General features: G+C 42.8%; 1 long non-coding RNA gene across 1 annotated transcript; it reads left to right on the top strand.

The window, feature by feature from the left end:
• Positions 1-19,740: 19,740 nt before the first annotated feature.
• Positions 19,741-25,729, top strand: LOC102030059. Its single transcript, XR_263360.2, has 3 exons — positions 19,741-19,921; positions 22,016-22,243; positions 25,632-25,729. It is a non-coding gene; the product is annotated as an uncharacterized LOC102030059 (long non-coding RNA).
• The last annotated feature ends 302 nt before the right edge of the window (positions 25,730-26,031 follow it).

Genomic DNA, 26,031 nt, shown 5'->3' with positions numbered 1-26,031 from the left:
AGAGTGAGAACCAAAAGGAGTGGGAACCACGTCGTGCCTCTGGGTGGAATTGGGGTGGGTGTGACCAGGTTAGCTGCTAAGGGAGGGAGAAGACTGGTAAAAGCCTAGGGGCTGGCATCTGTACCTGCTAAGTGGATGTATTTTTTAGAAAGCAAGACACTGGGTGAAGGGCACAACATTGTATAATAGGTGGTTATCTATGTTTGAAGGTAAGGAGCCTGTCTTTTCGGCACAGAAAAAAAAAAGGTGGCTAGGTGGAATATGATTCTTTCCCAATCAAGGCATGATGGTATTACTTAGAAGACAACTAAATAGGGAATTAAAGAAAAAAACCGTGAAGAGTCTGAGCATAATCCACTTGGAGGAAGGGCCTATGTGGTCCTTTAATACATATACTTGGGGCTTTGCACTCCTATGTCAATATTACTGAAAGTTGAGCATATGCAAAACATATCACATATAGTTCAAATAGTTTGAACTCTAGTGAATCCAAAGGACCAGTACATCACCCATGGAGGAAGATGTCAAGCTCAAAGGCCCCGTATAATGCAGAGGTGGTATTCAAAATATTTAGCTAATATGGTATGGGCACTGACCAACCAGAACACAGACTTTAATAAGCCATCCAGTCCAACAGATTCCAACAGGTAGTCTGCACATGTACACATACTGCTCTACAAAGTAAAGAAGGCTCTGCTGGGCTGCACAGTCTGGATGTTTGGCTGTGTCATGCACCTTTAACCTATGTTAATTGCCACCTTCCTCTGGATACCTGTATTGGAGGATTCTCTAGGGAAAACTCTCAGTTTTAGTTACTTTTCTCATTGCTGAGACAAAATACCTGACACCCATAGTTAAAGGGGAAAACTTTACTTTGACTCACAGTTCATAGAGGTTTCAGTCCATAGTGGGCTGGTTCCAAAGCAGAGCAGCATATAGCAGAGGGGCATCATAGAGGAGAAACATTCCACTGCAAGGCAGGAAGACACCAAATAGCCAAAGCAGCAAGCAGCAACAGCAAGCCTGATTTCCCGCTTCTTTCAATTCCACCCAGGCTGTAAATATATTGATTTGTGCCACCCACACCCAGGGTGGGGCTTCCATAATCCACACCATTAATCCCAGTATCACACTCTTAATCCTCAGTCACACACCCTAATCCAGCCACCTTCAAAACCCCCACCTATGACCACACAAAGCCTTGGAGGAACATCAGGATACAAGTCATAGACCTCCCTGAGGTCTGGGCTTTCCTTGCATTCATCAGTTTATGATAAGGATTTCTACTTTTGATCACTTTAGTATCCCCAAACTAAGGAGATGTGTTATAAGTCTTTTACCTTAAGGTAAACACAGCATAATTTTGATTCACCAATCTGAACTGAAGCTCCTTTCTCTGTTATAAATGAAAGTGCATGTTGGGGTTTTATAAATAGAATCATAAAAGATTGGTAAATTATTTGAGCACAGGCCACATAGGTCCTGATTGCCAGGCTATTCTTGCTAAGAAATATAACTATACAGCCTCATATATCAAGAGTTCCATTCAAAAACTAGTAACACAAAAGGAGAATAATTTATTTCTCTCTCATATATAAGAAGGCCCGAGATAGGCTGTAGAATATATTCCATAGTAAATAAGAGCAGGGTCTTCAGTATTTCTGCTCTACCATCTCTATAGCATGGACTTAATCAAAATCACCTCCTGGTCCAAGATGACTATCAAATGACTCTAGCCATTATGTCTGATTTTCAGACAAAAATTTGGAAGAAGGAGAGGTAAAAAGGGGAAAGTCACTGGCTATTGTCTGCCCCTTTGTGAAAACACTTTCTCAAAAAGTCTACTCTCCCACTTCTGCCCAACTCATTGAATATCACCTAGTTGAAAGAGTGGCTAAAATACTTACCTATTCATTTAGATAGGCCCACCGCCACACAGAACATAAGGGGTTTGTGGAAAACAAAAGAGAGATGAGTACAGCAGTGTCAAGCAGCATTTGTGGCTCCACTACATATAAGAAAGTTCTGTGACCCTCTCTGGGGCTACCTGAAGTCATGGGAGAAGCCCCTGAAATGTCACTGCTGTGGCACCAGCTAAGATCTCTTGCAAGAGTTGCCAGCCCTCCACGGAGCAGACAAGGCTGACCCAGCTCCTTAGAGGCACACAGGCTGCTGGAAAGAAGTTCACCATTGCAGGTGATGGAAAGATGGACAGCTCTGGTCTGGGTTTCTCTCACTGGGGGCAAGAGTTGGCAGATAAACTTGAAAACCCGAGCTCTCCATGAAATGTCCACCTGTACAGAGAGAGGAATCTGTTACTCATAGCACCATTTGAGAAGGAAAAGGCTTTAAATCCAACCAAGAAGACCTCAGGTAGACATCCTCAACCAGAGATGGAGGTGGAAGGTTAGTATTGTGTGTCCAGACAAAGAGTCAACACCAGCTGGGAGTGGTGGTCACCTTCTCTGTTCCAGCTAGTATCTCTCAGGATTTTGTAAGTCCAGGGAATGAGGGTTGTCTGAGTGGAGAGGTAGTAGCATTAGAAACACCTCTTGGTAATGCCAGAGATAGGGATTCATGGGTGGCTTCTGACCTCAAAGAAATTGCAAGAAATTTGCCTTAAAGACAAAATCAATACATGAGGAAAGAGGTTGAGAGGCTGTCCTGTGAGGACAGAACATAAGGGGTTCTGTCAAAAACAGGGGTGGCCAGGAGAAGGGGTTCGAATAAGCCTGAGGGAACTTCCAGTTATTTTATAAGTGGGTGGGGGCAGTGGGAGATGGGGCAGCATCTTTGAGATGTCAGCATGGCATGAACACAGCTAGAAGGGACTTTGGGAGACTGAGGTTTTAACTGTTTTACTGTTTGACTGCTTGTCCCTCTTCTGCCCCCACCCTTCTCCTTCTCCCTCAGCCCTTGAAATCTACTGCTTACGAAGAAGTATGGTGGAAGGCTTCCTTGGAGGCTGACACAGCAGTCTCACCAGACTGGTTCAGTAATGAAGAACCTGTTTGTTGATGCCCATCAACCACAGCCCTTACCACCACCTAGATTCAGTCTGCGTGTCACTGGCATTCAAGACAATTTTTTGGATAAATTAATGGGTGAGCAAATGAGCAATTAAAAGCCCCCCCCAAAGCAGCTGAACTTGCCCTTGTAGAGATGTTTTCTAAGCAGAAAAGCACCAATCTATAAAATGGGCTTGTTTGGGGTCCATCCAGGATTGTGTCTCAAACGAAAAAGTGACCCATGAAATGTTTGTGCAGTAAAACAAATGATCCTGGTGTCAATTATTTAGAAACAAGCTTCTAATGTGGGCAATCAGAAGTGAGGAAAAATCAATACACTTCTTCTCGTTGTGTAGAAATGGAAAACAAGCTTCATTTTACTCCAGCCCCAGGGAGAAAAAAGTAAATTAATGGTTCCTGTCAAGGGCTCCTGTGATACCTCTCTACCCAGGATCTGGCTGAGGATGGTGCAGGCAGATGGACTAAGGAAAGGTACTGATCTCAAGCATGAAATCTCCAAGTGAATTCAGGGAACACACACTTGCATCCACCCACCCACAAAAAAGAAAGGGGTGCACACACGTGTTGCCTTCTGGAATGTATAGAAGAAAATATGTTCCTTTGCCTTTTCCAGAGACTTGAAGTTGCAGGCACTCCTCAGACTGTGGAATTCATCTCCAAGGGCAGCAACACAGCAATTCAAATACCTGTCTGGCCCCCAACACTTCCTCTTGCTTCATCTAAGAACTCACCCAGCTAATCCAAGACAACCTCTCCACCTGAAGTCCAGCTGATTAGCAACATTAGTTTGTTCTTCTAATTTCCCCTTGCCATTTCCAGGGATTAGGGTGTGGAGATCTTTGGGCTAAGAGGTTGCCTATTCTCCCCACCACAGTCTTACACATTATAGCAAAGAGGATAGAGACACTGATATGATAAGAGGCAGAATAGCTTTCTGGGATAGTGGCTTTTAAAGTCAGATTAACCCTCAAGTTCCAACTCTAGATCTACCTGATGTAGCCCTTTGGGCTCTTATATGCTCTTTGGGCATATTTCAGAACTTCTGAGTTTCGTCATCAATAAAAAGGTAATAATAACATCTGTACTGTGGGATTGATATAAGGATTAAATGAGATAATGTATGCACAGTGCCTAGTACAGTGCCTCTCAGTCAGCTTTTGCTGTAAAACAACCCAGAAAAATATTATAGACAAAGCCTTAAATCTCATGTCCCAAGGCTGTGTGGAAGTGGCAACCTCTTGTTTAGTGAGAAATTGTTTCATTTTTTCGTTCTTCAATTTCTGGGTTGTTCGTAGTCCCTTGGAATTCTGCTTACAAACTGGCCAATTCCTTCCTGAGCTTATCTCTTTCAAATGCAATTAGCAGCAGCCAGCTCAGGCTTTCAGCATTCTGGCTCAAAATCCCTTTATCCAACTTAACAAATGCTGTAGGCACATTTTCTACCTCCCAGGTTATTGCAAGTAACAGCCTTACCAAATGTTTTGCCATTACATAACATTCATGCCATTATGCTAGTCTCCCCTAACGCTTTCCTAACTGTCTGCCAATCAATCTCAAAAGTAAAGTCACACATTTCAATTATTTTAGAACCTTCCACTTCAGATAGACATTCCTGTATCAGTTAGCTCTTGCTGTGTAACAAGTACAAAATCTCAGTGTCATACAGCAAGCACTTATTTCTCACTTCTTTCCCTGTTGATTGGCAACCAATGGGAAGGAATAAATGATGAATAATAATTTAATCTATTGCACAAAGTGAAGACATGGTGAGTTTTCAATAAATGTCAGATTCTGTTGGCTATTATGCCAGCTCCTCATTCTGTGATCTTTAATTGAAGATATGCAGAAGAATTGGCTTCCAGGACCAGCTCCACCATTACCTTGCCGTAAGACATTAGAGACGTTACTTAACCTCTCTAGGTCTTGATTTCTTCATCTAAAGAGTGAAGTTCATGGGACTAGACATTAAATACCTGATATAGCTGTCACTCTTTCCCCTCAAGGCTGTGGCAGACTCAGATCAAGGCACTCTTCCTGTGAGCTTAAACCTGAATGCAGAATTACTCTCCAGAATTGTTTTAGATAGCCACCACCAGAATGAACTGAAGTCACCTCACCAACTGAATGGGTTTTCCCCCCTGAACAGAAACTGCCTTATGTTAGTGTGAGATGTGACACTGGGTATCGTGGAGGTTAAACTTTTATTGTGCAGCTATAAAAACTAAGGTTCAAGTACAGGCACACAGGTAGTTAGTTGAAGGTCATGTTAGTGGACTGGTATCCCTTTCCCACTGCATAAATGGAAAGAAATAGCACCATGCTTCAAATTAAGGTCTTCCAATTGCAAGGATATTCCTTTGCTCCAGGCTTCCTCATGGATAGGGCTAAGGAAAGAGATCACACTGAGTGAAAGAGATGCGGCTTTTGCCATCATGTGGTGTGGTAGAGAGCCCTGCAAGGTGCAGCCTTTTCATCGCCTTTTCCACAAAGCTCAGGGTCTTTGCTCATACTGCTTCACTCAACAACCCTTCTACATAATCTTCAGGGTCATTGTAGTGACATAGGACAGTAAATATGGTGTCGACTCCAAGAAGGTTAGAAAGAAGAGTAAATAAGAGCTCAACTGGAATGAGATCATGTGGATTTGAATCCTGATTCCAACACTTAGCAACTCTGGGAATGTTAGTTAAGTTGCTTAGCAATTCGTGCCTCAGTTCTGTCATCTGTAAAATGTAAATACTAATAGCTCTTCCTCAAAATGGTTATAAGAATGCTGGTGTGTGTGTGTGTGTGTGTGTGTGTGTGTGTGTGTATAATACACAAAGGAACTTAGAACAGTGCTTAGCACTTGTTAGAACTACATAAGCATTAGCTACTAGCTATTATTACTTCATCATCTTAAAGGTACATGGACTGCAACAATTTAGAAAGTTATGCTAGCTTCAGCCCTGTTCCAAGCATTCTGTCATCTAATTATCAGTCCCCATTCTAATAAACTTGAAATTTCCGCAGTCGCCTTGTGACACCCCACTTCTCTTTGAGACAGTGTCTCACTAAGTTGCCCAGGCTGACCTCAGACTCACAATGAGGCTCCCGAGTAGCTGGGATCACAGGTGCGCACCACCACACGTATCCACCCTGGTTTCTTGCACATCCTATGGACTTGGGAGGTAAAAGATATTCTGAGGAAAAATTCCTTGCCCATTCAATGCGAAAGGGGGAGTCAACTTTCAAAAAGGGCTCATATATTTTTAGAAACAAGTTTTAACCAGAAGAAGTCACTGAATCAAAAGTCTCCGAAGCCTTTCCGGTTGGATTATGTGACTCATTTGGAGCAGGGATGATAAACAAGGGAAGGCTGCGGAAGCTGCAGAAAGCCAAGTCTGGCTTCAGGTGGGAGGAAGAACAAAGTGCCTTTCTTTCAGTGGGATGCTGGAGGAAATGCTTCTTGTTTGTGAGTCATTTGTAATTAACTCAACCTAGAATGAAAAATGTTGTGTGTATGAAAATGCTACACTCTCCATGTAGTAATAAATTGTTAACAGATGCTGCGAGGATGGAGATTGTTATTAATGACTCTGGGAGAAAAGGGGTTGTGGGGAATGTTTGTTTCAGAGAAAGGACACGGTTTCTGCTCAGCTCCTGTACGTTTGGCTGGCGCGGCGCTGGAGGTTTACAGCACAGCATGAAAAGCAGAAGAGCACGGTGTACACAGGGGCCCGACCTGGCTTACCCAGACCCATGGGAACTCTGTTCCTAGAGTGGGGAGGTGCAGAGAGCCTGGGTGTGACTTCTCTCACTTAAGGAGGTCTGGGGCTCCCTCCCATGAGCACACGTCAAAAGCATCTACAAGTGTTGAACTCGGGAGGAGCCGCAATTTCGTACAGTGCAACAATGACTTGGGGGGGTGTTTACTGTGCCAAATTCTCAGCTCTTACTGGAGTGTTCCAAAAACTTCAACCCTGAGCTACAACAAAGAAGCCCAAGTCCTCTGCTCCCAGCAGTCTTTCAGGTTCTTGCCTCAAAACGGTTATGGGAATACATACATATATAGTATACATAAGGAACCTAGGCCTGGCACTTAGTAGAGCTACCTAAAAGTTAGGTGCTGCCTATTATCAGTTCATCATTTTTAAGTTACACGAAATGCAACAAATTAGAAAGTTATGCTAGTTGCAGCCCTGTTCCCAGGTAGCAGCATTCTGTCATCTAATTATTAGTCACCATTCTGCAGTCTTTCAGGTCATTTAGGCTGGCAGCAGAAACTCACAAACATCTGCTTTTACAGAGATCGGAGGACTTCTGCTCCTCCCACACCTCACACGGGACTGGCCAGGGCAGTGCTGAGCAGCTCAGTGCTGGGTAGCTTGATTCTGGATGGCACATGATGGTTAAGGAGATGCTGGTGGCTCGATGCTGGACCACACAGTTCCAGTTAACTCATGCTGGCAAGTGTTGCACTGGTTCGCCTAGTACCAGCTAGTCAATGTTAGATAACACGCACTAGGTAGCAGAGTGCTGCATAGCCCAATGTTGGGAAGCACAGCATTTGCCAGCTGGGTGCCACTTAACACAGTGTAGAAGATCAGGGCTATTGGGCTGTTGAGATCAGCCTGATCAGTTTGCTTGCAGCTTTGACATTTGTTAGGTATGTGGGGTTTTTTTTTTTTTAGAAAATGAGCTTACCTCATTGATCCTCAGTTTCTTCCTCTCTAAAATGGGCAATTTAATAGTATCTATCCCCAATTACTTCTGAGAATTAACTAAAATATAGAAAACATATAGCCCAATCCTAACTGACTAGTAATAGATCATTTATGATGGTGGCATTTCAAAGCCTTCGCTCTGAGGGTCTCCCCATTCAGGCCTTCCCAGTCCCACCACTCTTTCCTTCAAGCCCTGACTCCTCCACTCATTAACTGTGTGAATTGAAAATGTGGCTTAGTTCTCTGGGGCACATGTGTGCCTTGTGTAGAATGGAGAGACCAGCAGCATCCAAATCACCAGTGCTGTGAGGAGACTGAATGAGATGAGATCTGTGAAGCACCCAGGATGTGCTCAATATCACTGTGCCAGACGCTGCAGGCGGGGGAGCTGGCGCAGAAATCCAGCCCACACTCCCCAGAGCTCACAGCCCAGGAGTCCGTACTGGAGAAGTCCTCTCCAACCAGGCTCACTGTGCCCCACTGTGAGGTGACGAGTCCTCACAGATCAGTACTTCTTTACTCCACTGCCCTCCCCTTCTTCCTCCTCTCCCTTGGCTGTCATCTTGCCTTAGCCAAATCCCGGTTCCTTCAGACGTGAGAACCATAAACAGTTTATCTTAAATCCAGACTTTCATATTGTGTGATTCAGGGCAAGTTGCTTACATTCTCTGACCTATTTCCTCATTTGCAACCATAGGGATAAGTGAAACAATGCGTGCCCCATGCCTAGTTCAGAGCCTGGCACTGTTTAGATAGTAAATTCTCTTAGTCCTTGTTTTCAACCCTGAATGCAAAAACTGCTGTCTCCCTGCCTAATGGAATTAGGCCTATCATCCCTAGATTTATACTGCACCTAAATAATTCTTGTAATTTGTCCTACTTAGGCCCTGTCGTAGTACAATCAGTCTTCTTCATCTTGCACCTTGTCTAGAACAGATCTTTCGTTTTGCATCTTATGGTAGAAACTGACTTTCTCTCAAAATCAGCACTCCTTGCTGTGCTAGACTGTTACATTTATGGCCCATTTTTTACTTCTTCTTGTATCTACCCCTTTGAGCTATCCTACTCCCATCTGCTTCTGGTCATGCTTTGGCCCATGGGACCAAGGTAATAATAGTAACAGTGAATATGAGACAAGGAAATGCTTGAGAAATGTTTGTGTTCTGGATCTTTTCCTGTCCTGCAACTCTTGGAACTCTGAGATAACTGTGTGAGCAAGCCCAGGCTGGCTTGCTGGAGGGTGACAACTATGAGAAGACAGCTCCAGGCACCCCAAAGTCTCAGAGAAGACACCAGCTGACCCATAAGCCAACCATATATATAGGAAAGACCCAGGCCCAATAGAACACTCACATGCTAAGCATATCCCGAGTTGTTGAACCACAAAATAGAACCAGGTAGATGATATTTAGACCACTAAGTTTTAGATGGTTTGTTACACACCAGAAGCGAACTGATATACCTTCTCCCTCTGTGCAGAACCCAGGTGTTTTAGATGAGCTCTAATTAGCCTAATTGGATCGGGGAAATCCTAAACTCCTAGCTAAAGTCTTAGTGATGGATAGTTAGGTCAATCCACACATGGAATCCCTTGGTCGCCAACTTACTCAGGAAAGACAATGTGAATGGCTCAATTCAATCCAAGGAAACCAAGTAGAGGTCTGCTGGAAAAATCTAAAGATAAAGCCTTTAATTGTGATAAATCTTCCAGAAGATTTCTCCTTCTCTGAATTTTATGTGTGGAGGTAGAGCTGAAAACTGCTTCCCTTTTTGCTTCCATAAAAGAAGCAGTCTGAAGACAAAGACAAAGCAAGGAAAGGGCACAGGTGTGGGGACTGCAGAAATGTGGACACTGGGGCCAGTGCATTAAGCTGACCCCTATGCCATTTTACACCTGCACTCTACAGCATATAGACCAATAAATTTCCCCATTGTTTAAGCCAATGTGAGTCAGTTCCTCCTATTTTCAACCAAAGTCAGCCTAACTGCTGTATCTCCTCTCATAAAATGAAGTATAAATTTCTCCTAAATGGCTGTGTTGTTCCATTCTGTAAGCTCTTCTCCCACCCTCCCTGATGGCAAGACCCAGTTAAGGGGTAAGCACCTTGCTGCCTCTGAGTCAATAGGACTCTTCTCTGGGAATTACAAAAGACGTTTCTTGAGCTAAGGATGTGATTTGGCGCTAGAGCACTTGCCTGACTTATACAAAGCCTGAAGTTTGATCTCCAGTAGCACAATAGATGATGGATGGGTAGATAGATAGATAGACATAGATAGATAGATAGATAGATAGATAGATAGATAGATAGATAGTCTCCAGAGAAGCGTGCTTTTTGGTGTTTAAATCTATGAGAAATAAGTCTCAGAACTGCCATATGTCCTTCCACAGGAAGAAAACTGTTTATTATGGAAACAAAGTGAAAAAAGTATGCCCAAGAGGCAAGGTTTGGGGAAGGTGTTGGCACTGAAATCCCTGGTTTCACCGGTCCTTAAGACCTGGCTGTTTCCCTGCTTTCCTGTTCTGCCCAGGATGCCGGAAGCCAAGAAATTATCTTTTGCTTAAGTCTGTGTGGCATGAATTTCTATAATTCTCAGCCTGAAGAATTCTTTAAAGTGTGTTCTGTACCCTTTCCCCTGATATCATCTGATGAATTCAGCATCCGAAGTGATGCTCCCCTAACATTATCTTGCAGTTATCCACTCTCCCCAGCTCCAGTGACATTTTCCTCTATTTCTCTGTCTCCTGAGCCTATCACAACCCTGAACTCCACCTCTAATAGATCAAACACAGCTGTGATGTATGCACTATGCACCAGGTTTTGAATCAAAAGAACTGAGTCCACATCCATGCTCATGAAGGATGACTGGAGCTTGGATGTTAGATCTGTCTATTTTTCCCAGGCCAACAGCCCACCTCCTGTTTCATTATCTTCCAGCAAGTACTGGACCAAGTACAGGGACATATCAGGTTTTCTTAATGACCCATACTCAATAGCCCCACCTTCTAAGGTCAAGGACTTGGTCTTTTGTCCCATCTCTAGTTCTCTTACCACTAGCGCTTTAATAAGTATAATGTGCTGAAAATTAAATAAATACAGTGTGCCAGAACTTCACAGGCATTCACTTCTTCCACAAACATCTATTGAGCCAAAGCTGTGCACCAATTGATCAGAGACTTTTGATCAGAGATTTTTAATATGCTGGATGTTTTTAATTAAGCATTGTTTATAATATAATAAGTTAAACTTCTTTTCTTTCAGTAATCTTATGGTTGAACATTATTTTCAATTTTAGTAATTTTAGAAGCCATTACTTTTTTACTTTTTGGTTTTATTGCCATTCTCATTTTGCTTTTCAAATAAAATTTTAATTGTATGCAGTCCAATTCATGGCTCCAAAATTATAAAAAAGTTCACCCTTACATCATTAGGAATCTTTCATTTTACATTTAAATAAGAAATCTACCTGTAACTTACCTCAATTTAAGAAGTGAAGGATCGAACTTTTAAATAAAATTATAATGGAATATAAAATACACAAAAGGGTATAAAACATAAATGTACAGTTTAATAAATTTTCACAAAATAGAACTCTCCAATGTACCATGTCTGTGTACCTCCCATGCAGATCAAGAAACAGAACATAACTGATTACTCATAAAGTTCCTCTAATTTCCCTTTCCAGGAATTACCTGCCCCAGGTAAACACCACCGTGGTTGATAGCCCCGTGATCAGTTATGCCTTATTGGGTATCTGGCTTCTCCTTCTCAGCATTACATTTGTGAGATCCATCCATGTTTGTGCACATAGTTATTCTCATTCTAGCATATATTCTATATATGCTAGCAGAGTACTTATTCTAGCAGACTACTTATTCTCATTCTAGCATATATTCTATATATGATTTTTTAATTCTTTTTTCTCTATTTTATTGGTACATTTTAGATATATATAAGGATAACATTTATCTTAGGGAATTTGTACCTGTACATGATACATCTTGCGTCTTCTTTTTTCCCCTCATTCCCTTCCTCTCCCTTCAGCCCCTCTTCTCCTCCTTATTTACAAAAGCTTTGTTTCCATTTTTACTTCTATTCTTTTTTCCTCTTCTTTCTTTCCCCCCTCCCCCCTTGTTTCCCTTCCCATTTGAATTTTTCTTGCCAATTCCCAATATCTATTATACATTTTGGTCTTTATTTACACTTTCAGTTTCTCACAACAGAGAAACAATATGATCCTTAAACATGTGTGTCTGATTTATTTCACTTAAAAGTATGGTCTGTAGGTGCATCTCTTTAGCTAGAACTGTATCAAGCATAGCTTTCTTTATGGCAGAGTAGTATTTCATTGTACAAAAAAACCCCACATCTTCTTTATCCATTCATCTATTGATGGGCATTTGGGCTGTTCTGAGATTTAGCTATGACAAACCATGCTGCTGTAAACATGGGTGTGTATATATCTCTGTGGTATGATGCTTTAATTCTTTGTGACAATACCAAGAAGGGAAATACCTGTGTCATATATAAGCTTTAGTTCTAGTTTAATGAGGAATCTCTACACTGATTTCCACAGTGGTTGCACCTCACAGCCCCTCCAGCATTTGTTACTGGCTGATTTCTTTATAATAGCCAGTTCTTTCTGAGTGAGATGAAAACTCGTTGTTCTTTTAATTTAGATCTCTCAAATGACCAGTGATGTTGAACATTTTTTCACGTATTTGTTTGCCACTTGTACTTCTTCATCTGAGAATTGTGTATCGTTTCAGATGCCCATTTTTGGATTGAGTCTTTAAATTTGGGAGTTCTGAATTTTTTGAGTTCTTTATATATTCTAGATGTTAGCCCTTTGTCTGAGGAAAGCTGGCAAAATTTTTTCCCATTCTGTGCTGTCTTTTCACTCTGATGGTGACTTCTTTTGTTGTGCAAAAGTTCTTTAATGAAATGAGATCCCATTTGCTGATCTTTATATTATTTACTGTGCAATCAGGGTTTTTTATAGTCTTTGCTTATGCCTATATCTTCAAGAGTTCTACCTATTCTATTTCCAGCAGATTTAGGGTTTCTGTTTTAATATTTATATCTTTGATCCCCTTTGATTTTAATTTAGTGCATGTGAGAGACATAGGTCTAGGGTTATTATTCATCATCACAATCCCTGACTTGAAATTATACTACAAAGCCACTGTGATAAAAACAGCATGGTACTGGGAACAGAACAGACCTGAAGTTCAGTGGAACAGAATAGAAGATGCAGAAACAACTCCAAATGCACTCAGCCACCTGTTCTTTGACAAAGTGGCCTAACATGTTCACTGGAGGAAAGCTAGCCTCTTTAGTAAATGGTGCTGCAAAAACTGGTGTTCCACGTGCTAAAGACTAAATCTTGATAGAAAATTAAGCAAACTCACCCCTAATTTTTGCCAATCTCTTGGTATAATGGGGAGCACACAAATAATATTTGTACAATACAATAAGCCCAGTCTTTAAAAGCAGAGTATTACAATAGCCCAGTGGAGAAGCAGCCACTAGGGAAAGTGCCCTACAGCTGATGATTTCTGAGTTTAGTTTTAAAGACTAAAATTAATTTGAAGGCAAAGTCTACTGAAGGCAGAAAGTAAATGCAAAGTCTCTAGAGTATTCATTCATGATTCAACAAATATTTCTGGAGCACCTACTAAGTGTCAGGCACCATTACAACCACAGAAGATGTGGTAAACAAAACCCTGCACATTCCTTTCTCTTTCTGGACAAGATTTTAAGCTTCTCCCTAAATGGAGGGAGGCATGTAAGAAAAACTACAGCTCATGCAGAGGACCATTCAATACCCCACTCATCTATGAACCTTCCCTCTCACCCAGCCATCAAAGTCATCACCTCAGTAACACTTTATATTTAGTCATATGGAAGGATAGCTTTCACCTCAGGAAATGTTGCCAACCTATCACAATCTTTTCGAATATTGAATGATCATTCAATGTGTTCACTATCACTTCCAGATTGGCATTACTTGCAAAGTCAGTAAAACAACAGCCCTGGTGTCTTTAGCCAAGCCACTTACAGAAGTATTTTTACATGTGCAGGAAGTGAGTCAGTGTCACATGCCAGACACATTATGCTGACCAAGCACAGACAGCCACCCACTGATACCAAGTCAGTCCCTCACTCAGCAGCTCAAACTCTGCTTGTGTGCTGGTCACTATCCGTTGCTAGTTAAATAAGTCTAATTAGCTCTACCCTTGAAGATCCTGTACATAGCCAGGCTTACAAAGAATAAATACTAATACCGACAGGCGAAGGGGGAAATTAACTCTAAAGGATGGAGACACGTACACTAGCTCTTGGAAACCATAGAAGAGTTTTAGGATGCAGAAGCAAAATGGAGCATCCAAGGAAAGGGAATGGTATGTGAGGCAAACATGATGGTGAGTATCTGGCATATCTGCAGCTTGGGACATACGGAGATTGGAAAGGTGGGCAGGTGCCAAGTGATGAGGAGGCAACGTATAATTCTTTAAACTCTCAGCATCCTCCCTCACGTCCACATGGGGCCAAGTGTACCTGAGTTTCTGAGTAGCACCACTGCTTAATAAATAATTCAAAGCTCTGTCCTCGTGGATGAACATACATCTTCCTATTCAAAGAGCGCTGATTTATGGACACTTAGCTTCTGAACACAAAAGGCTCTGGTTCTATTTTGGTAGGGTTTTTTTAAGCAGAAGAGCTCAGGATTTACTACACTGACACGTACAGAAATGAGAGCAAGAGGAGTTATAGACTATTTGATGTAAATATACAGTAATCGTAAGGTAGGAACTGGGAAGGAGTTGTCCTTCCTCTTGCGTCTGAATCTCTCCATCCTGAGGGGAAAAGACAAGGATACTTTTTGTCAGCCCCAGTGCTTCCCTATTACTGTGTGCATCCTCGATGAAAAATTGTCCAAAGTCACACGGGAAGCATCGCAGAATTGAAGCCTTCAGGGCTCTGCATCTCAGCCTGGAAAGTTCTCACTTCTTTGACACCTCATCAGTCTCTTCAAATCTGAAGTATGCATGGACCTCAGCATAGTTGAACAGATGCATGGGAGCCTGGCATTAGGAGGTGCGGGCTCTGCTTCTAAGTTCTGCCACACACCAGCTGCCCATTCTTAGGCAAACTTCTCTCTATGCCTCAGTTTCCTCATCTGTAAAATGGGAATAACAATAAGCATATATTGTTAGGATTACACAACCTTTCAATAGTGCTTTTACAAACTTATCTTTACTTCAAAGTTGAACTTGAAGGAACTTTGTCTTTTGCTACTTTTTTCTTCCGATTGTCTCTTTCATGCAGTATTCATATTTGTGCCTTAAAGTAGGGACCTAGCTCACTTCTGTATGTACACCTTTAGTATGTAAATTTAGTTGTATATTTCTTTAATCCAGCAGTTATAAAATAAGTAAGTCCAGGATGAATACACGGGCTTCCCCTTATAACATTATTAGTGAAAACATACTGGCATAATACTGGCAAAGTTTTAAATATGTAATCAAATTTAAAATTTATCTATCTATATCTTAGCATCCTGTAATCCTGCTCTAGTACTCCATACTGTTCATAAGACTATGTAGGGGCTGGGGATTTAGCTCAGCAGCAAAGCGCCTGCCTGGCAAGCGCAAGGTCGTGAGTTCGGTTCCTGGTACCGGAGAAAAACCAAAAAAAAAAAGTAACTTCTCCATAAGACTATGTAAAGGTGTAACACTGTAAAGGTAAAAAAAAAAAAAGCAAAACCAGTGGAGATAATTTAAATGTCCACATTTGCATGAATAAATTATAGTATATTCTTACAGATAAAATTCTACACAAGCATTAAAGAAGTACCATATGTACAGACTTGGAAAGAAACCTACAACATATTGTAAAGTGAAAAGGAGGCTGCGGCACAATATGTACAGTGCTAATACTCATTTTGGATTTTAAACACCATATACAATAAAAATAGCTAATGATTTGTTGAATGATTATTATTGGCCAGACACTTATCTAAATATTTGGTCCATATACCTACCTCATGAGATAAGGGCTCTCAGCCTGTTTTGAAGATGGGGAAACTGAGGCACCGTGTTAAAGAATATTTCCAGGGTGGCAGAGTTAGTAAGCAGTAAATACAGAAGGGAGGCAGGCAATCTGGCCTCAGAGCTGTCTCCTTCAGCTGCACTCCATGTGTCACAGGCATAGAGAATGGTCTCAAACTGGGAGGGGCGGGTGGAAAGACCTTTCTCCACCTACTTTATCCACTTTTGTATTGTTTGGATTTGTTACAATGAGCATGTAATTGAAAAATAAAAATTTTATAAAAGCACCCAGCCATGTGGAATCCTTGCCTGGGATAGAAGCCAAGAAGGGACGGAAGGAGCCACAGAGTCTTTTGTCAGCTGAGACGAACTCAAGCTCAGAGTCAGATGACTCTGCTAATACACACCTTCCTCCTCAGCAAGGAGAGCTACATGGAGAAGGGCACTAGTTTAGGTATACAATAATTAGAGTTCCACCCTACCTTCACTACTTACCTATGAATGGCTTGTTGCATGTGTTTGTGTGCGTAAGAGAGAGAGACAGAGACAGAGACAGAGACAGAGACATAGGCAGACAGAGACTGGGGACTCAATCTAGGAGCACTAAAAATAAAAATAAAAATAAATTTTAAAAAAAGAATCTAGGAGCACTGCCCAGGCTGATCTTAAATTTTCCAACCTCCTGCCTCAGCCTCTCAAGTGCCAGGAATTACAAGCATGCACCACCATACCTAGCTGAATGGGCTTTGCCAGTGTCTAAACCTCTCTGAGCCTATACTTCTCACCTTCAAGAGACTAATATCACCACTACAGACTTGCTGTGAGAACTAAAATGACTGGCATAGAACAAGTGGTCAGCAGGAGATAGTTTTATGGCCACTTGGACCCATTCTCTCTGCCATGGTGGCTCCTGGGGACACGGTATCACTTGAATGAAGACAAAGTCATTTGGCTGATGTCAACTGGAAAGGTTTTACTGCCATATGATGTCTACAGCCAATTCTTAGGCCTAAATTCAGTTCAGAGACGGAGACTGTCATAGTGAGCTTCTCCCCATAACTTTAAAATCCCCCTCATACCAAGGAACAAAAGAGACAAGCAGATAGATTTCTCCTCTCAAGCTATCCAATGATCTACCTTAGCCTTAGGGTTTTAAATCTGGTCTGCAAAAAGTAATTTCCCTCAAGTTTCTCTTCAGTGGATCTAGAAACACTGGTAAATCTGGGGCATAGAATGAGCAAAGCATGCTTCTTCGGTCCTATCTTTAGCAACCTGGACTTGGACCAAGGATGTAGCTCAGCAGCAGAGCACTTGGCCTAGCATCCACAAGGTCCCCGGGTTCAATCCTCACTACTCCAAAAATTGAAAAAAGGAGAAAGAAACCTGGACTTGAGGATGCATCAGGGACAGAGAAGTGCTGGGAGGAATTTGAGTCCCTTAAATGTTCTACTTCCACCTTAAAATGTCTTCCCAGTGTCACCCCACGTCACCTGCACCGATTAGATGACCCAGATAACTACTGGATTTCCACTAGCGTCTGAGTGCCGGCCTTGGACCAAGAGCATTCTCCATTCAGAAGCCCTTGTGAAGTCTGTGTGACGCTGTGCAATCTCCCAAGCAGCTTCGTTTATCGCTATTGTGCATTCCCACAGTTTCTTAGTTTAACGACACCCTTTCTGAAGCAGCAGTGATGGTGCCAAATGGCACTTGCGTTTCCAGGAAAGCAGCCAAACTCATTAAGTTAATAAAGGAATTTAGCTGTATAGAGATCCCTCCTTCACATACATTCCCGAAAAACCCTCACTCTCACAACTCATCAGCAGCCATTAAACCTCTGCCTCCACCTGCAAAGCTCTTGTCCCACTGAGTCATACCCCGTCGCCCGCGATGAGCTGCAGAGGACAGAGCTCTCCGCGTGCGAGCTTGGGATGCGCAGCTCAGAGGCCGATCAGCTGACTTCTCCGCATCTCTGGCCCCAGAGCGGTTCGCTGCAACCACTCTCGCAGTGCCAGAGGGAGCTCCAGTGGAGCCCCCGTGGATCCTGGTTAGGGACAACACAGTCCTCAACTACCTGCCTGGCTGTTCTAGCTGAACTGCGCGTGCACAGCGTGGCTGTGATGTCTGTCAGGAGGCGGGTAACAGGTGAGCCATCGCTGATATTACCCTTCCTTGGCTGTGTTTGCTGTCGCAGCCAGGATAATCTTTCTAAACTACGCATCTGATGGTATCGCCCCTCTGCCGTGCTGCTTTGTCAGCTTCTCGCTGCTCACAGTCTGGTCTCCCCACACGGAGTCTTTCAGGGCACCTTCCTCCAGCAGTTACTTCTTCAGCCTCCCCTAACATCTCCCATGGCCCCAAACATACCCCCTGCTCCCTCTCATTTCGGCCCTTGGGTACCAGTCTCCGGATGCCTGCAGCACCTTCCCCAGCCCACTGCTTCCCTTCCCCCTGCATAACCACAGTGCATCCTTTAAGACTCCCTACGGAGCTCCCTCCCGTCTACCAAGCTTGCCTGCTCAGGTGCTCCTCCTTCCATCCCCCACTGCAGGCACGCCCACGTACCACAGCCCTTGCCACACCGACCTGTGGTCCTCTGCTCCAGAGCCTAAGTTCCTAGAGAGCAGAATGTATCTTTTCTGCCTCTGTGTTCCCATGCCCCTGGCAGGGGGAGGCCCTGATACATGAAGCCAAAATATCCTGCACATGGCATGGGCGTCAGTGCTCTGCACGCTGAGGGCCTGTCTCTCCTGCCATTCGGCCTCCTCAGTGACCTTTGCAGAAATATCCTTCCTTTTTCTCCACCCAGGCCTCTTTCCTCCACTCTCTCTTAGCTCTATTTCACTCATTTGTCCTTGCTCAGTGAGAGTCATATCTACTTTTCAAACTGAAACTTTAAATGTTTTCATTTTGCAACACCAGAGGAAGCTTGCGGCTGGTCCCAGCTTACTTCGTGGAGTCACCCACTCATCTCCCCTGCAGCTCTACTTGCCTTGTCTCAATCCCTCCACCAGAGGCTGAGAGTCTCTTCACACCCTGCCAACCTGCGAAGGACCCTAGGGGGTCAGTCTTGGCCCCTTACCCCAGGTCTGACTCTGACAGTGCTCCCTGACATACGGTACACTGTTGTACAGAAGAAATGGCCATATGACAAACGCATTCCCCTTAATAATCCTACACAGATCAATTGTTGGGTTCAACCAGGCCTCTCAGGGAGGGTTTCATATTTCCTACTGGTACCAGCTCTTGGGATAATAAATTCCTGAAGTTTACCTCCCTTTGAATATGCTTCAAATACTCCTCTTCTAAATGACAGGGCACAGAAGGCAAGTAGCATCCTGGAAATAGTGCCCAGATGTAGGTTATGGTCTTGCACAAAACTTCTCACCCCACTCTTCCAGGACTGAAGATCCTCCTTCATAAGAATAAAAGGCCACAGAAGGTTTGGATGAAGAAGCCAGAGGCACTGAACAGCAGGAAGCTACACTGGTTCTTATAAGGGTTACCAGTGATCACCTTGCAGGACCCTGCAGTCAAAGTAAGGGACCCTTATTTAGAGAACTAAGGACAGAGGTTGGTCCAGGTACTCAAGCACTGAGCCTTCATCAGCTAATTTCAGCAAAAAAACTGCAACACTCCATCAATATTACAATTACTACATGTTAGTCAAAACTAATTTTAAAAAGAAGAACAGGAAGATGGTAGCTGGGCATGCTGTTGCACACTTATAATCCCAGCACTTGGGAGGCTGAGGCAGGAGGATTGCCATAAGTTTGAGGCCAACCTAAGCTACATAGTGAGTTCAAGGTCAGCCTCAGCTACATAGTGAGACTCTGGCTCCAACAAACAAGCAAACAAACAAAAAGACTGTAATGTTCAGAGTCCAGTTGCAAAAAGAAACTGAAACCAGTCCAGTATTCCCACTTCCGGGAATTTAACAGAGAAGATGGGCCACAGTAAGACTGGAAAGACAAAGACACCAAAATGGGGATGGTGAAGCAACCCTTAAATTAGCAGCAGAGGAAGCCAGTGTCCCCTGCATGGCTTCAGACATGAAGAGATGGAGGAACTGCCAAAACTAGAAGCCAGAGCCATCCAGCCGGAGCCAGAGCCACAGCAGAAGTTGCCAGCAGGAGGTAAGAAGACAGGAGGAGGGGATGTACAGAGGCTGCGTCGATGCAGCTGTGACCAGAAAAGGTCCGTCTTGTCCAAGGAAGAGAGGACAGGAAACATGCCTGCCTTCTCGTTCCTCTCACTCTCCAGTATCCTGCCAAACTTAGGCAGAAGCCAGGCACCAGCAGCCTGGGAAACATTGGTTGCAGGAGAAAGGCAGCAGATGGATCTAAAGGCAAGGGGCAATGACCAGCCCCAGGACCAATGGACAGACATGCCAGACATTCCTGTAACTCCCTCTGCTTACCTTAGTGCTTCAGAACTTCCTGCTGTGTCCTTTCTTAACTTCTGCTCTTTTAGACTGAAAAATCTCTTCCCACAGGCAGCCTTCTCTGCCCATCTGTGGTCTCAACTAATTTCAAATTCTCCAAATCCTTATCAGTTACCAAATAGATGTCAGGCATTCTGCTGGGCAATGGGAGGAAGGGGGCACTAGAAATAAAGAGCTGAGATGGAATTCTTGTTCTCAGGAAGTCCTTGCTGTGGGGGGCAGGGAGACTGAGACACACACAAGCCTCTGTAACATAAAATAAATTGGTGTGAACACAAAGAAGAACTAGGGCTTTGGAAAACGGGAGGTTTCCAGCAAGAGGTGGCATTTGGATCTCAGGAGAGGAGCTCCTCTGCCCGATGGTGCCTGGCCCTGGGACCTTTTCACTGCAAGTCTGCACTGGGAACTTCTATCCAGGCTCCCTGCATCACACCAGAGCAAGCTTAGAGTCCTTTCCCCTAATCGCTCCCTGAATCCATCTATTAATTTTCATGGATGCCTCTGAAATTCCATCTCTTCACCTCCTGGTTTCTAAGCAAAGCAGCAGAAACACTCTCCTCAGAGCCTGTTTGCCAAACTGTGGTCCTTGCTCTTGGACTCAGTCTCTGAGCCTCACATTGCTCCCAGCTCTCACCTTCCCGTCTCCTCTCCTTCACCTGTATTGCCTGGACCTCTGATGCAATCAAAAGCAGCGCAGAAGAACCAAGAACCGGGTCTTTTAATCATTCCAGATGTGAGTAAGCACATTCAAGGAAGACACTGGTAGAAAGAAAGACCCTTCACCTTCTCCTCCTTGGGGAGTATTAACAGCCATTCCAGAGGGCTGAGCTTAGAGCCAGATCCTCATTGTCCATATTCCCGTTCTGGTCCCGCACAATTAGAAATCACGCATCTTATATTGATTACTGACTTTGGGCTTGGCATTTGGACACCTGGAATTCTGACTTTGGACCCCGTGAACACTCAGAGATGGACAAGGCACACGCCCTGTCCCATGAATTCGTACCTTAGGCCCTCACAGTCTGGCCCTAGCTTGCTTCTCCAGTACCATCCCTTGCTGCCTTCCCACCATACCCCTTCACTCCGGTGACATGGGTAAGGTAGGAACTGGGAACTGAAAATGCCATAGATGCAGAGGAGGAATGAGGCACTTAACCTACTTGGCTCTGTGCTGCAAGGATCATTCTTTTGGAACTAATGCAGCAGGCTAGTTGGTAGCCCTCAAGAGTTCAGGAAGACTGTCAAGGGAGTGCATAATGCACAGTAGGTATTAATAATAAAGTATTACAGGCTTTGTATCAAAGCCCTAGGGAGCCAAACCACCAGAGGAAGTCAGGTATTGATAAGAGCCCTGGACAGCTCCATGACACCTACCTCTTTCTTGTTCTATGAATCACTTATTTCCTTGTTCAAAAAATACATAATGAAAAAAAAAAATACATAATGAATTTCTACTATTTGTAACTGATACACTGTATTAGATCCTGAGAGTATGGTGATGTGCAAGGTAGATTTGGTCTCTCAAGAAGTTATAGTCTAAGGCAGTGAGGGTGAATCTTTATAGACGAGAGCCCAAACTGCAACCCAAGACCCACTTATTTATCGCACTGCAATTAAACCTGCGTACTGAGGTTTTAGTTTAGAAAAAATAACTCACACATGAACATATTTTGTCTTAAAAGAAAAACAACACCCGCGCCATTGGTTTGCCACCACTGGTATACGAGATAGACAGATAAGAACTCATAAAGAATCTGTGGCATCTCCCTTTGTCTTTATCCCACAGGTACAGGCCTCCCTGAACTGGAAGAAACTCTGCTGATGAGTATACTTTGGCCTGACTGCTTCCAGCCACATCACTGTGAGAAAGGGGACCCATTTCATCTGTCCAAGATCCGTTGGAAAGCAGAGACCTGTCTTTGATCTGAACAAGGGTGAACACAGTGGAGCTCAAAATCCCTGAGAGGCCTGCAAGATCTCCATGAGTGGTGTCTGCTTCCTCCTTAGACCCTTTGTATCCTTCTGAGTTTCTCTCTAGGGCCTGTACAGGAAGACCTAGAGCCCTCAGCTCCCCAAATTCCCCTTTCACCAGCCTACTCCATGGCAGCGCTGAGTCACAAAAAGGTTTCCCTCTCTTGACCCCAGAGCCATCCAGTCTGCTTTGAATGCTTTTATTCCTGGCTCTGTCTTATTTCTGTCGAGTTATTGCCACCTGGTGGCCTATGCCAAATTTTGCTAAGAAAAAAGAGCCTGGAGTAATGCTGTTTAATGACCAGCTGACATCCAGATTTGTAGTTTTCTAGGAAGGCTTAGCAGGGCTGTCACGGGGGCCACATTAATTCTCCACTCTAAGCCCCAGATGGCTGAGATTTGGCCTGTTCTTAAAGTCTCTTGAAGAGAATCCCACACTCACCTTCCCTAACTCTTTCCTACATTTAGCACCTCTCACCAGGCCGAAGTCCTCCTCCGGAGCTAATCCCAGTCCCTCTTGCCATAGTTAAAGCCCCTTTGTTTGGACATCAGTGGAGCTGGATACACTCCAAGTTCATCATCCGATTTCTATGTTTTCTGCCTCAAAAACCTCCCGATGGAGAGGATGGGCAACAGTCCACTGGATACAGTAGATGCAAGTATATTCCAAGAGGCTCAGACCTCCCACGGTGTGAGGGTCAGATCTGGGCTAAGTCCACATCCCACCTGCATCCCAATAGTGTTTTAGAAGCAGCTTTCTAAAAGGTTGGGGTGACAGGAAGATAAGCCTATTGGAGGCAGAAAACCAAGCAGTCACCACCAAGAACACACATTTCACCCCAGTGGAGGGATGGCAATCCACAGGACCAGGATCTGGAGTCTTACAGATCTGGCTGTCATTGAAAACCAGGGATGATGATCTCAGTGTTAGAAAGGTGCTGAGAAGAGCTGACCCAGCTCTCCACAGGGCCTGGGCAGAAACAGATCTCGCTCAGTAGATGCTAGTCATCTGTCCCTCTCTGCAGCCCGGACTGCCATCAAAAACCTCAAGTCAGCCGTTTTACTCCTTCACACCTACCTTGTTCTGGAGGGATGTGGTGCAAATTTTACATACATATAAATATATAAGAAAAAATAAGAATTGTATTAAGTTAGTACACATACCAAGAGAAATTAAAAGTGAAAGTAAGGAGGTGGTAAGAGGAAGCCAGGGGTGAAGGTGTTACTCACACCAAGCCCTTCGAGAATAGATGTTGTGTACATATTGTTAAGAGAGGGAAAAACATTTGACTCAAAACCTTCCTAAAAGACAAACCAAGGAGGCACAGATGTATATTTGAAGTCACTTGATGCAGTGCTTAAGAGAAAAATATAAGTGAGTTTCCCAGAAAAGCACATTTCTGAACCAGAATTTCTAAATATGTGATCCCTGCAACCCAGAAAGATCCTTTCTTGGAATCTATCCTTTAGAGGTATTCACACATGTACAAAAAGGTTTACATGTGTACAAAGTAGGTCATTAGGGCTGAGGCTGTAGCTCAGGGGTAGACCATTGACCGAGCATATGTGAGGGGTTAGGTTCCATACCAGAATCAAAAAATGTTTTCAAAGTTGGTCATGGAAGCATGTTTTGTGGCAGAAAATTCAAGTGAAAACAAGCTGGATTTCCAACAAAATGGATTAAATAAATTCTAGTACATCCAAACTATAAAGTATTATATAAGTACAAAAAAGGGGAAAAGAATAATGTAGATTCATATGTATTAACACAAAGATCTATAAATAAAAAAGATATCAAATCTCAAAAAATTTTGTTTACCTGTGTAGTATCTAGAGAATTAATTGCATTCATATGGGTTTTTTCATTTATCATTAAAATATGCATGCAATGTTTATGTAACCCAGGCTACCCTTGGGAAGTAGGAGAGATGGTAGCAAAAGTCCAGGGAACAATTTTACTTTATATATTTTAGTGCATACTATGTAAGTTTAATAACCAGTCTAAGGAACAAGTGGAAATGTCTTTTTAACAGTTATGTGAATTTGGGTATTAGTATTGCATTAATGTTAAATTTCCTAAATTGCATCATTGTATTGTGGTTATGTAAGAAATGTCCTTAGTAGATACGTGCCCAAACCTTTACAGGCAAAAATCATGACATCTGTAACTTTTTCTAAAATAATCAGCAAAAAACAAATTAATAAATTATGTTAAACAATAATAAGTATACAGAGTTCGAAAGCAAATATGTCAAAGTGTTAATAATTGGAGAAGCTAGGTAAAGATTATACGCAAGCTCCTTGTACAAACCTTGCCATTTCCTGTAATTCTGACAGGTTTTCAAGGTAAAATGGAGTTTTAGAGCATCATCTATGGTTTCTTCCTTCTGGGATGGAAACTTCGGTGTGGCTTGCCTGGAATCTAGGAGGATCTTATTGGTTGAGGCTTTGTGTATGTAAGGCAGGAACTGGATCACCATTCCTCACTGAAAGTTCAATGCAGTTAAGAAAGTCAAATGAGAATTCTCAGCAAGAAAGGATGTGTCCAAGCATGCAAAATTGGTCAAGAAAAAAGAAAATTTTAAGCATTGTCTGTTCCTCTCAATAAACCACAGATATCAGCAATACACATATTCTAACTGTCCTTATATATACATATAAATTTTGTTTTTCATTAAAAAAAAAAGATTTGGTAATCAGAATGAGTAATCGGAAAACAATATGCAGTGTAAGAACCACTGTGGAGCTCCTGCCATCTTGTATGGTGAAGCTCTATATCATTTCCAATGTTTTATTTTTTAATTATTTTTTTACTTGTTACTGTCTTTGATTGTTTGATCAAGCTTAAATTCTTATGTCTAGTCAACTGAGCAACTTCATTGAAGATAACAGTATGTAATATAGAAACCATTGTAAATTCCTATCATTTCATTTTGAAGTCATGTATCGTTTTTGTTGTTTTTGTGTTGTTTTGATTTTATCTTCATTACTGTTTTGTCGGTTTTTTAAATTTTTAAAATAAAAAAAAGAAAGGGTGTGTTCTACTGTGATATAAATTAACTGTCCTTTGGACATTATGCCTGCTCTTGGAGGTTTGCAATGTGGGTGCGTATATATATTTTGCTGCAAAAGAAATATGAATGTTGTCAAAGTCAAAATATAGGTGCTTGAACTAATCCTCACACAAAATGTCAATAAAGCTAGGAGCTGGTACAGGAAGGGTTTTTATGCATGATTGCCTGATGTAAAAGACCCGCGACCTTCCCCAGAGGCCATAGAAACCTTGTACAAAAAGTAGTTCTGTAGGGACATCTGTCCAGCAACTGGCTACTCAACCTTGGCCTAGTGACACTGCTGTTATTAATCATTTTGACCAAGTATTATTGCTCCAGAACATCTGATGTAATGCTCCTTGACTTTGTCTTTGCCAGCTTGCCCTGACAGCAACATCTCTGAGAACAACAGTGTAATACCTCATGCGTATTCGCACTATGGTGCTCTGCTCTTCCCATTCCAGTGCCCTGCTCTTCCCAAATAAACGCCAGCATTCGTCGGAAAATCAGTTTATTTGTTTTTATTTATCTAGGTTTATATTTTCCAAGTTCATAAGATTAAATCCAAACCGTGGTGGCGGGGGTGCACTGAGTCCTCATATTTCCTTCACTCCACACTGGAGGAAAGATTAAAAGAAGGAGAAAGAGGAGGCACAGGGAGGAGGGAGAGTGGATGGACTAGATTGTATTTTTAAACAAACAGTTGCAACTATTGATATTTAGTCCACAATTTTATCTAAGCCTGAAACATACTAACTTTGGGGAAATGCACTGTCAA

The sequence above is a fragment of the Chinchilla lanigera genome, unplaced genomic scaffold, assembly GCF_000276665.1.
Source record: "Chinchilla lanigera isolate Chin_1 unplaced genomic scaffold, ChiLan1.0 scaffold00066, whole genome shotgun sequence".
NCBI lineage: Eukaryota > Metazoa > Chordata > Mammalia > Rodentia > Chinchillidae > Chinchilla > Chinchilla lanigera.
The sequence above is the reverse complement of the archived record's forward strand: the minus strand, read 5'-3'. Positions and strand labels throughout refer to the sequence as shown.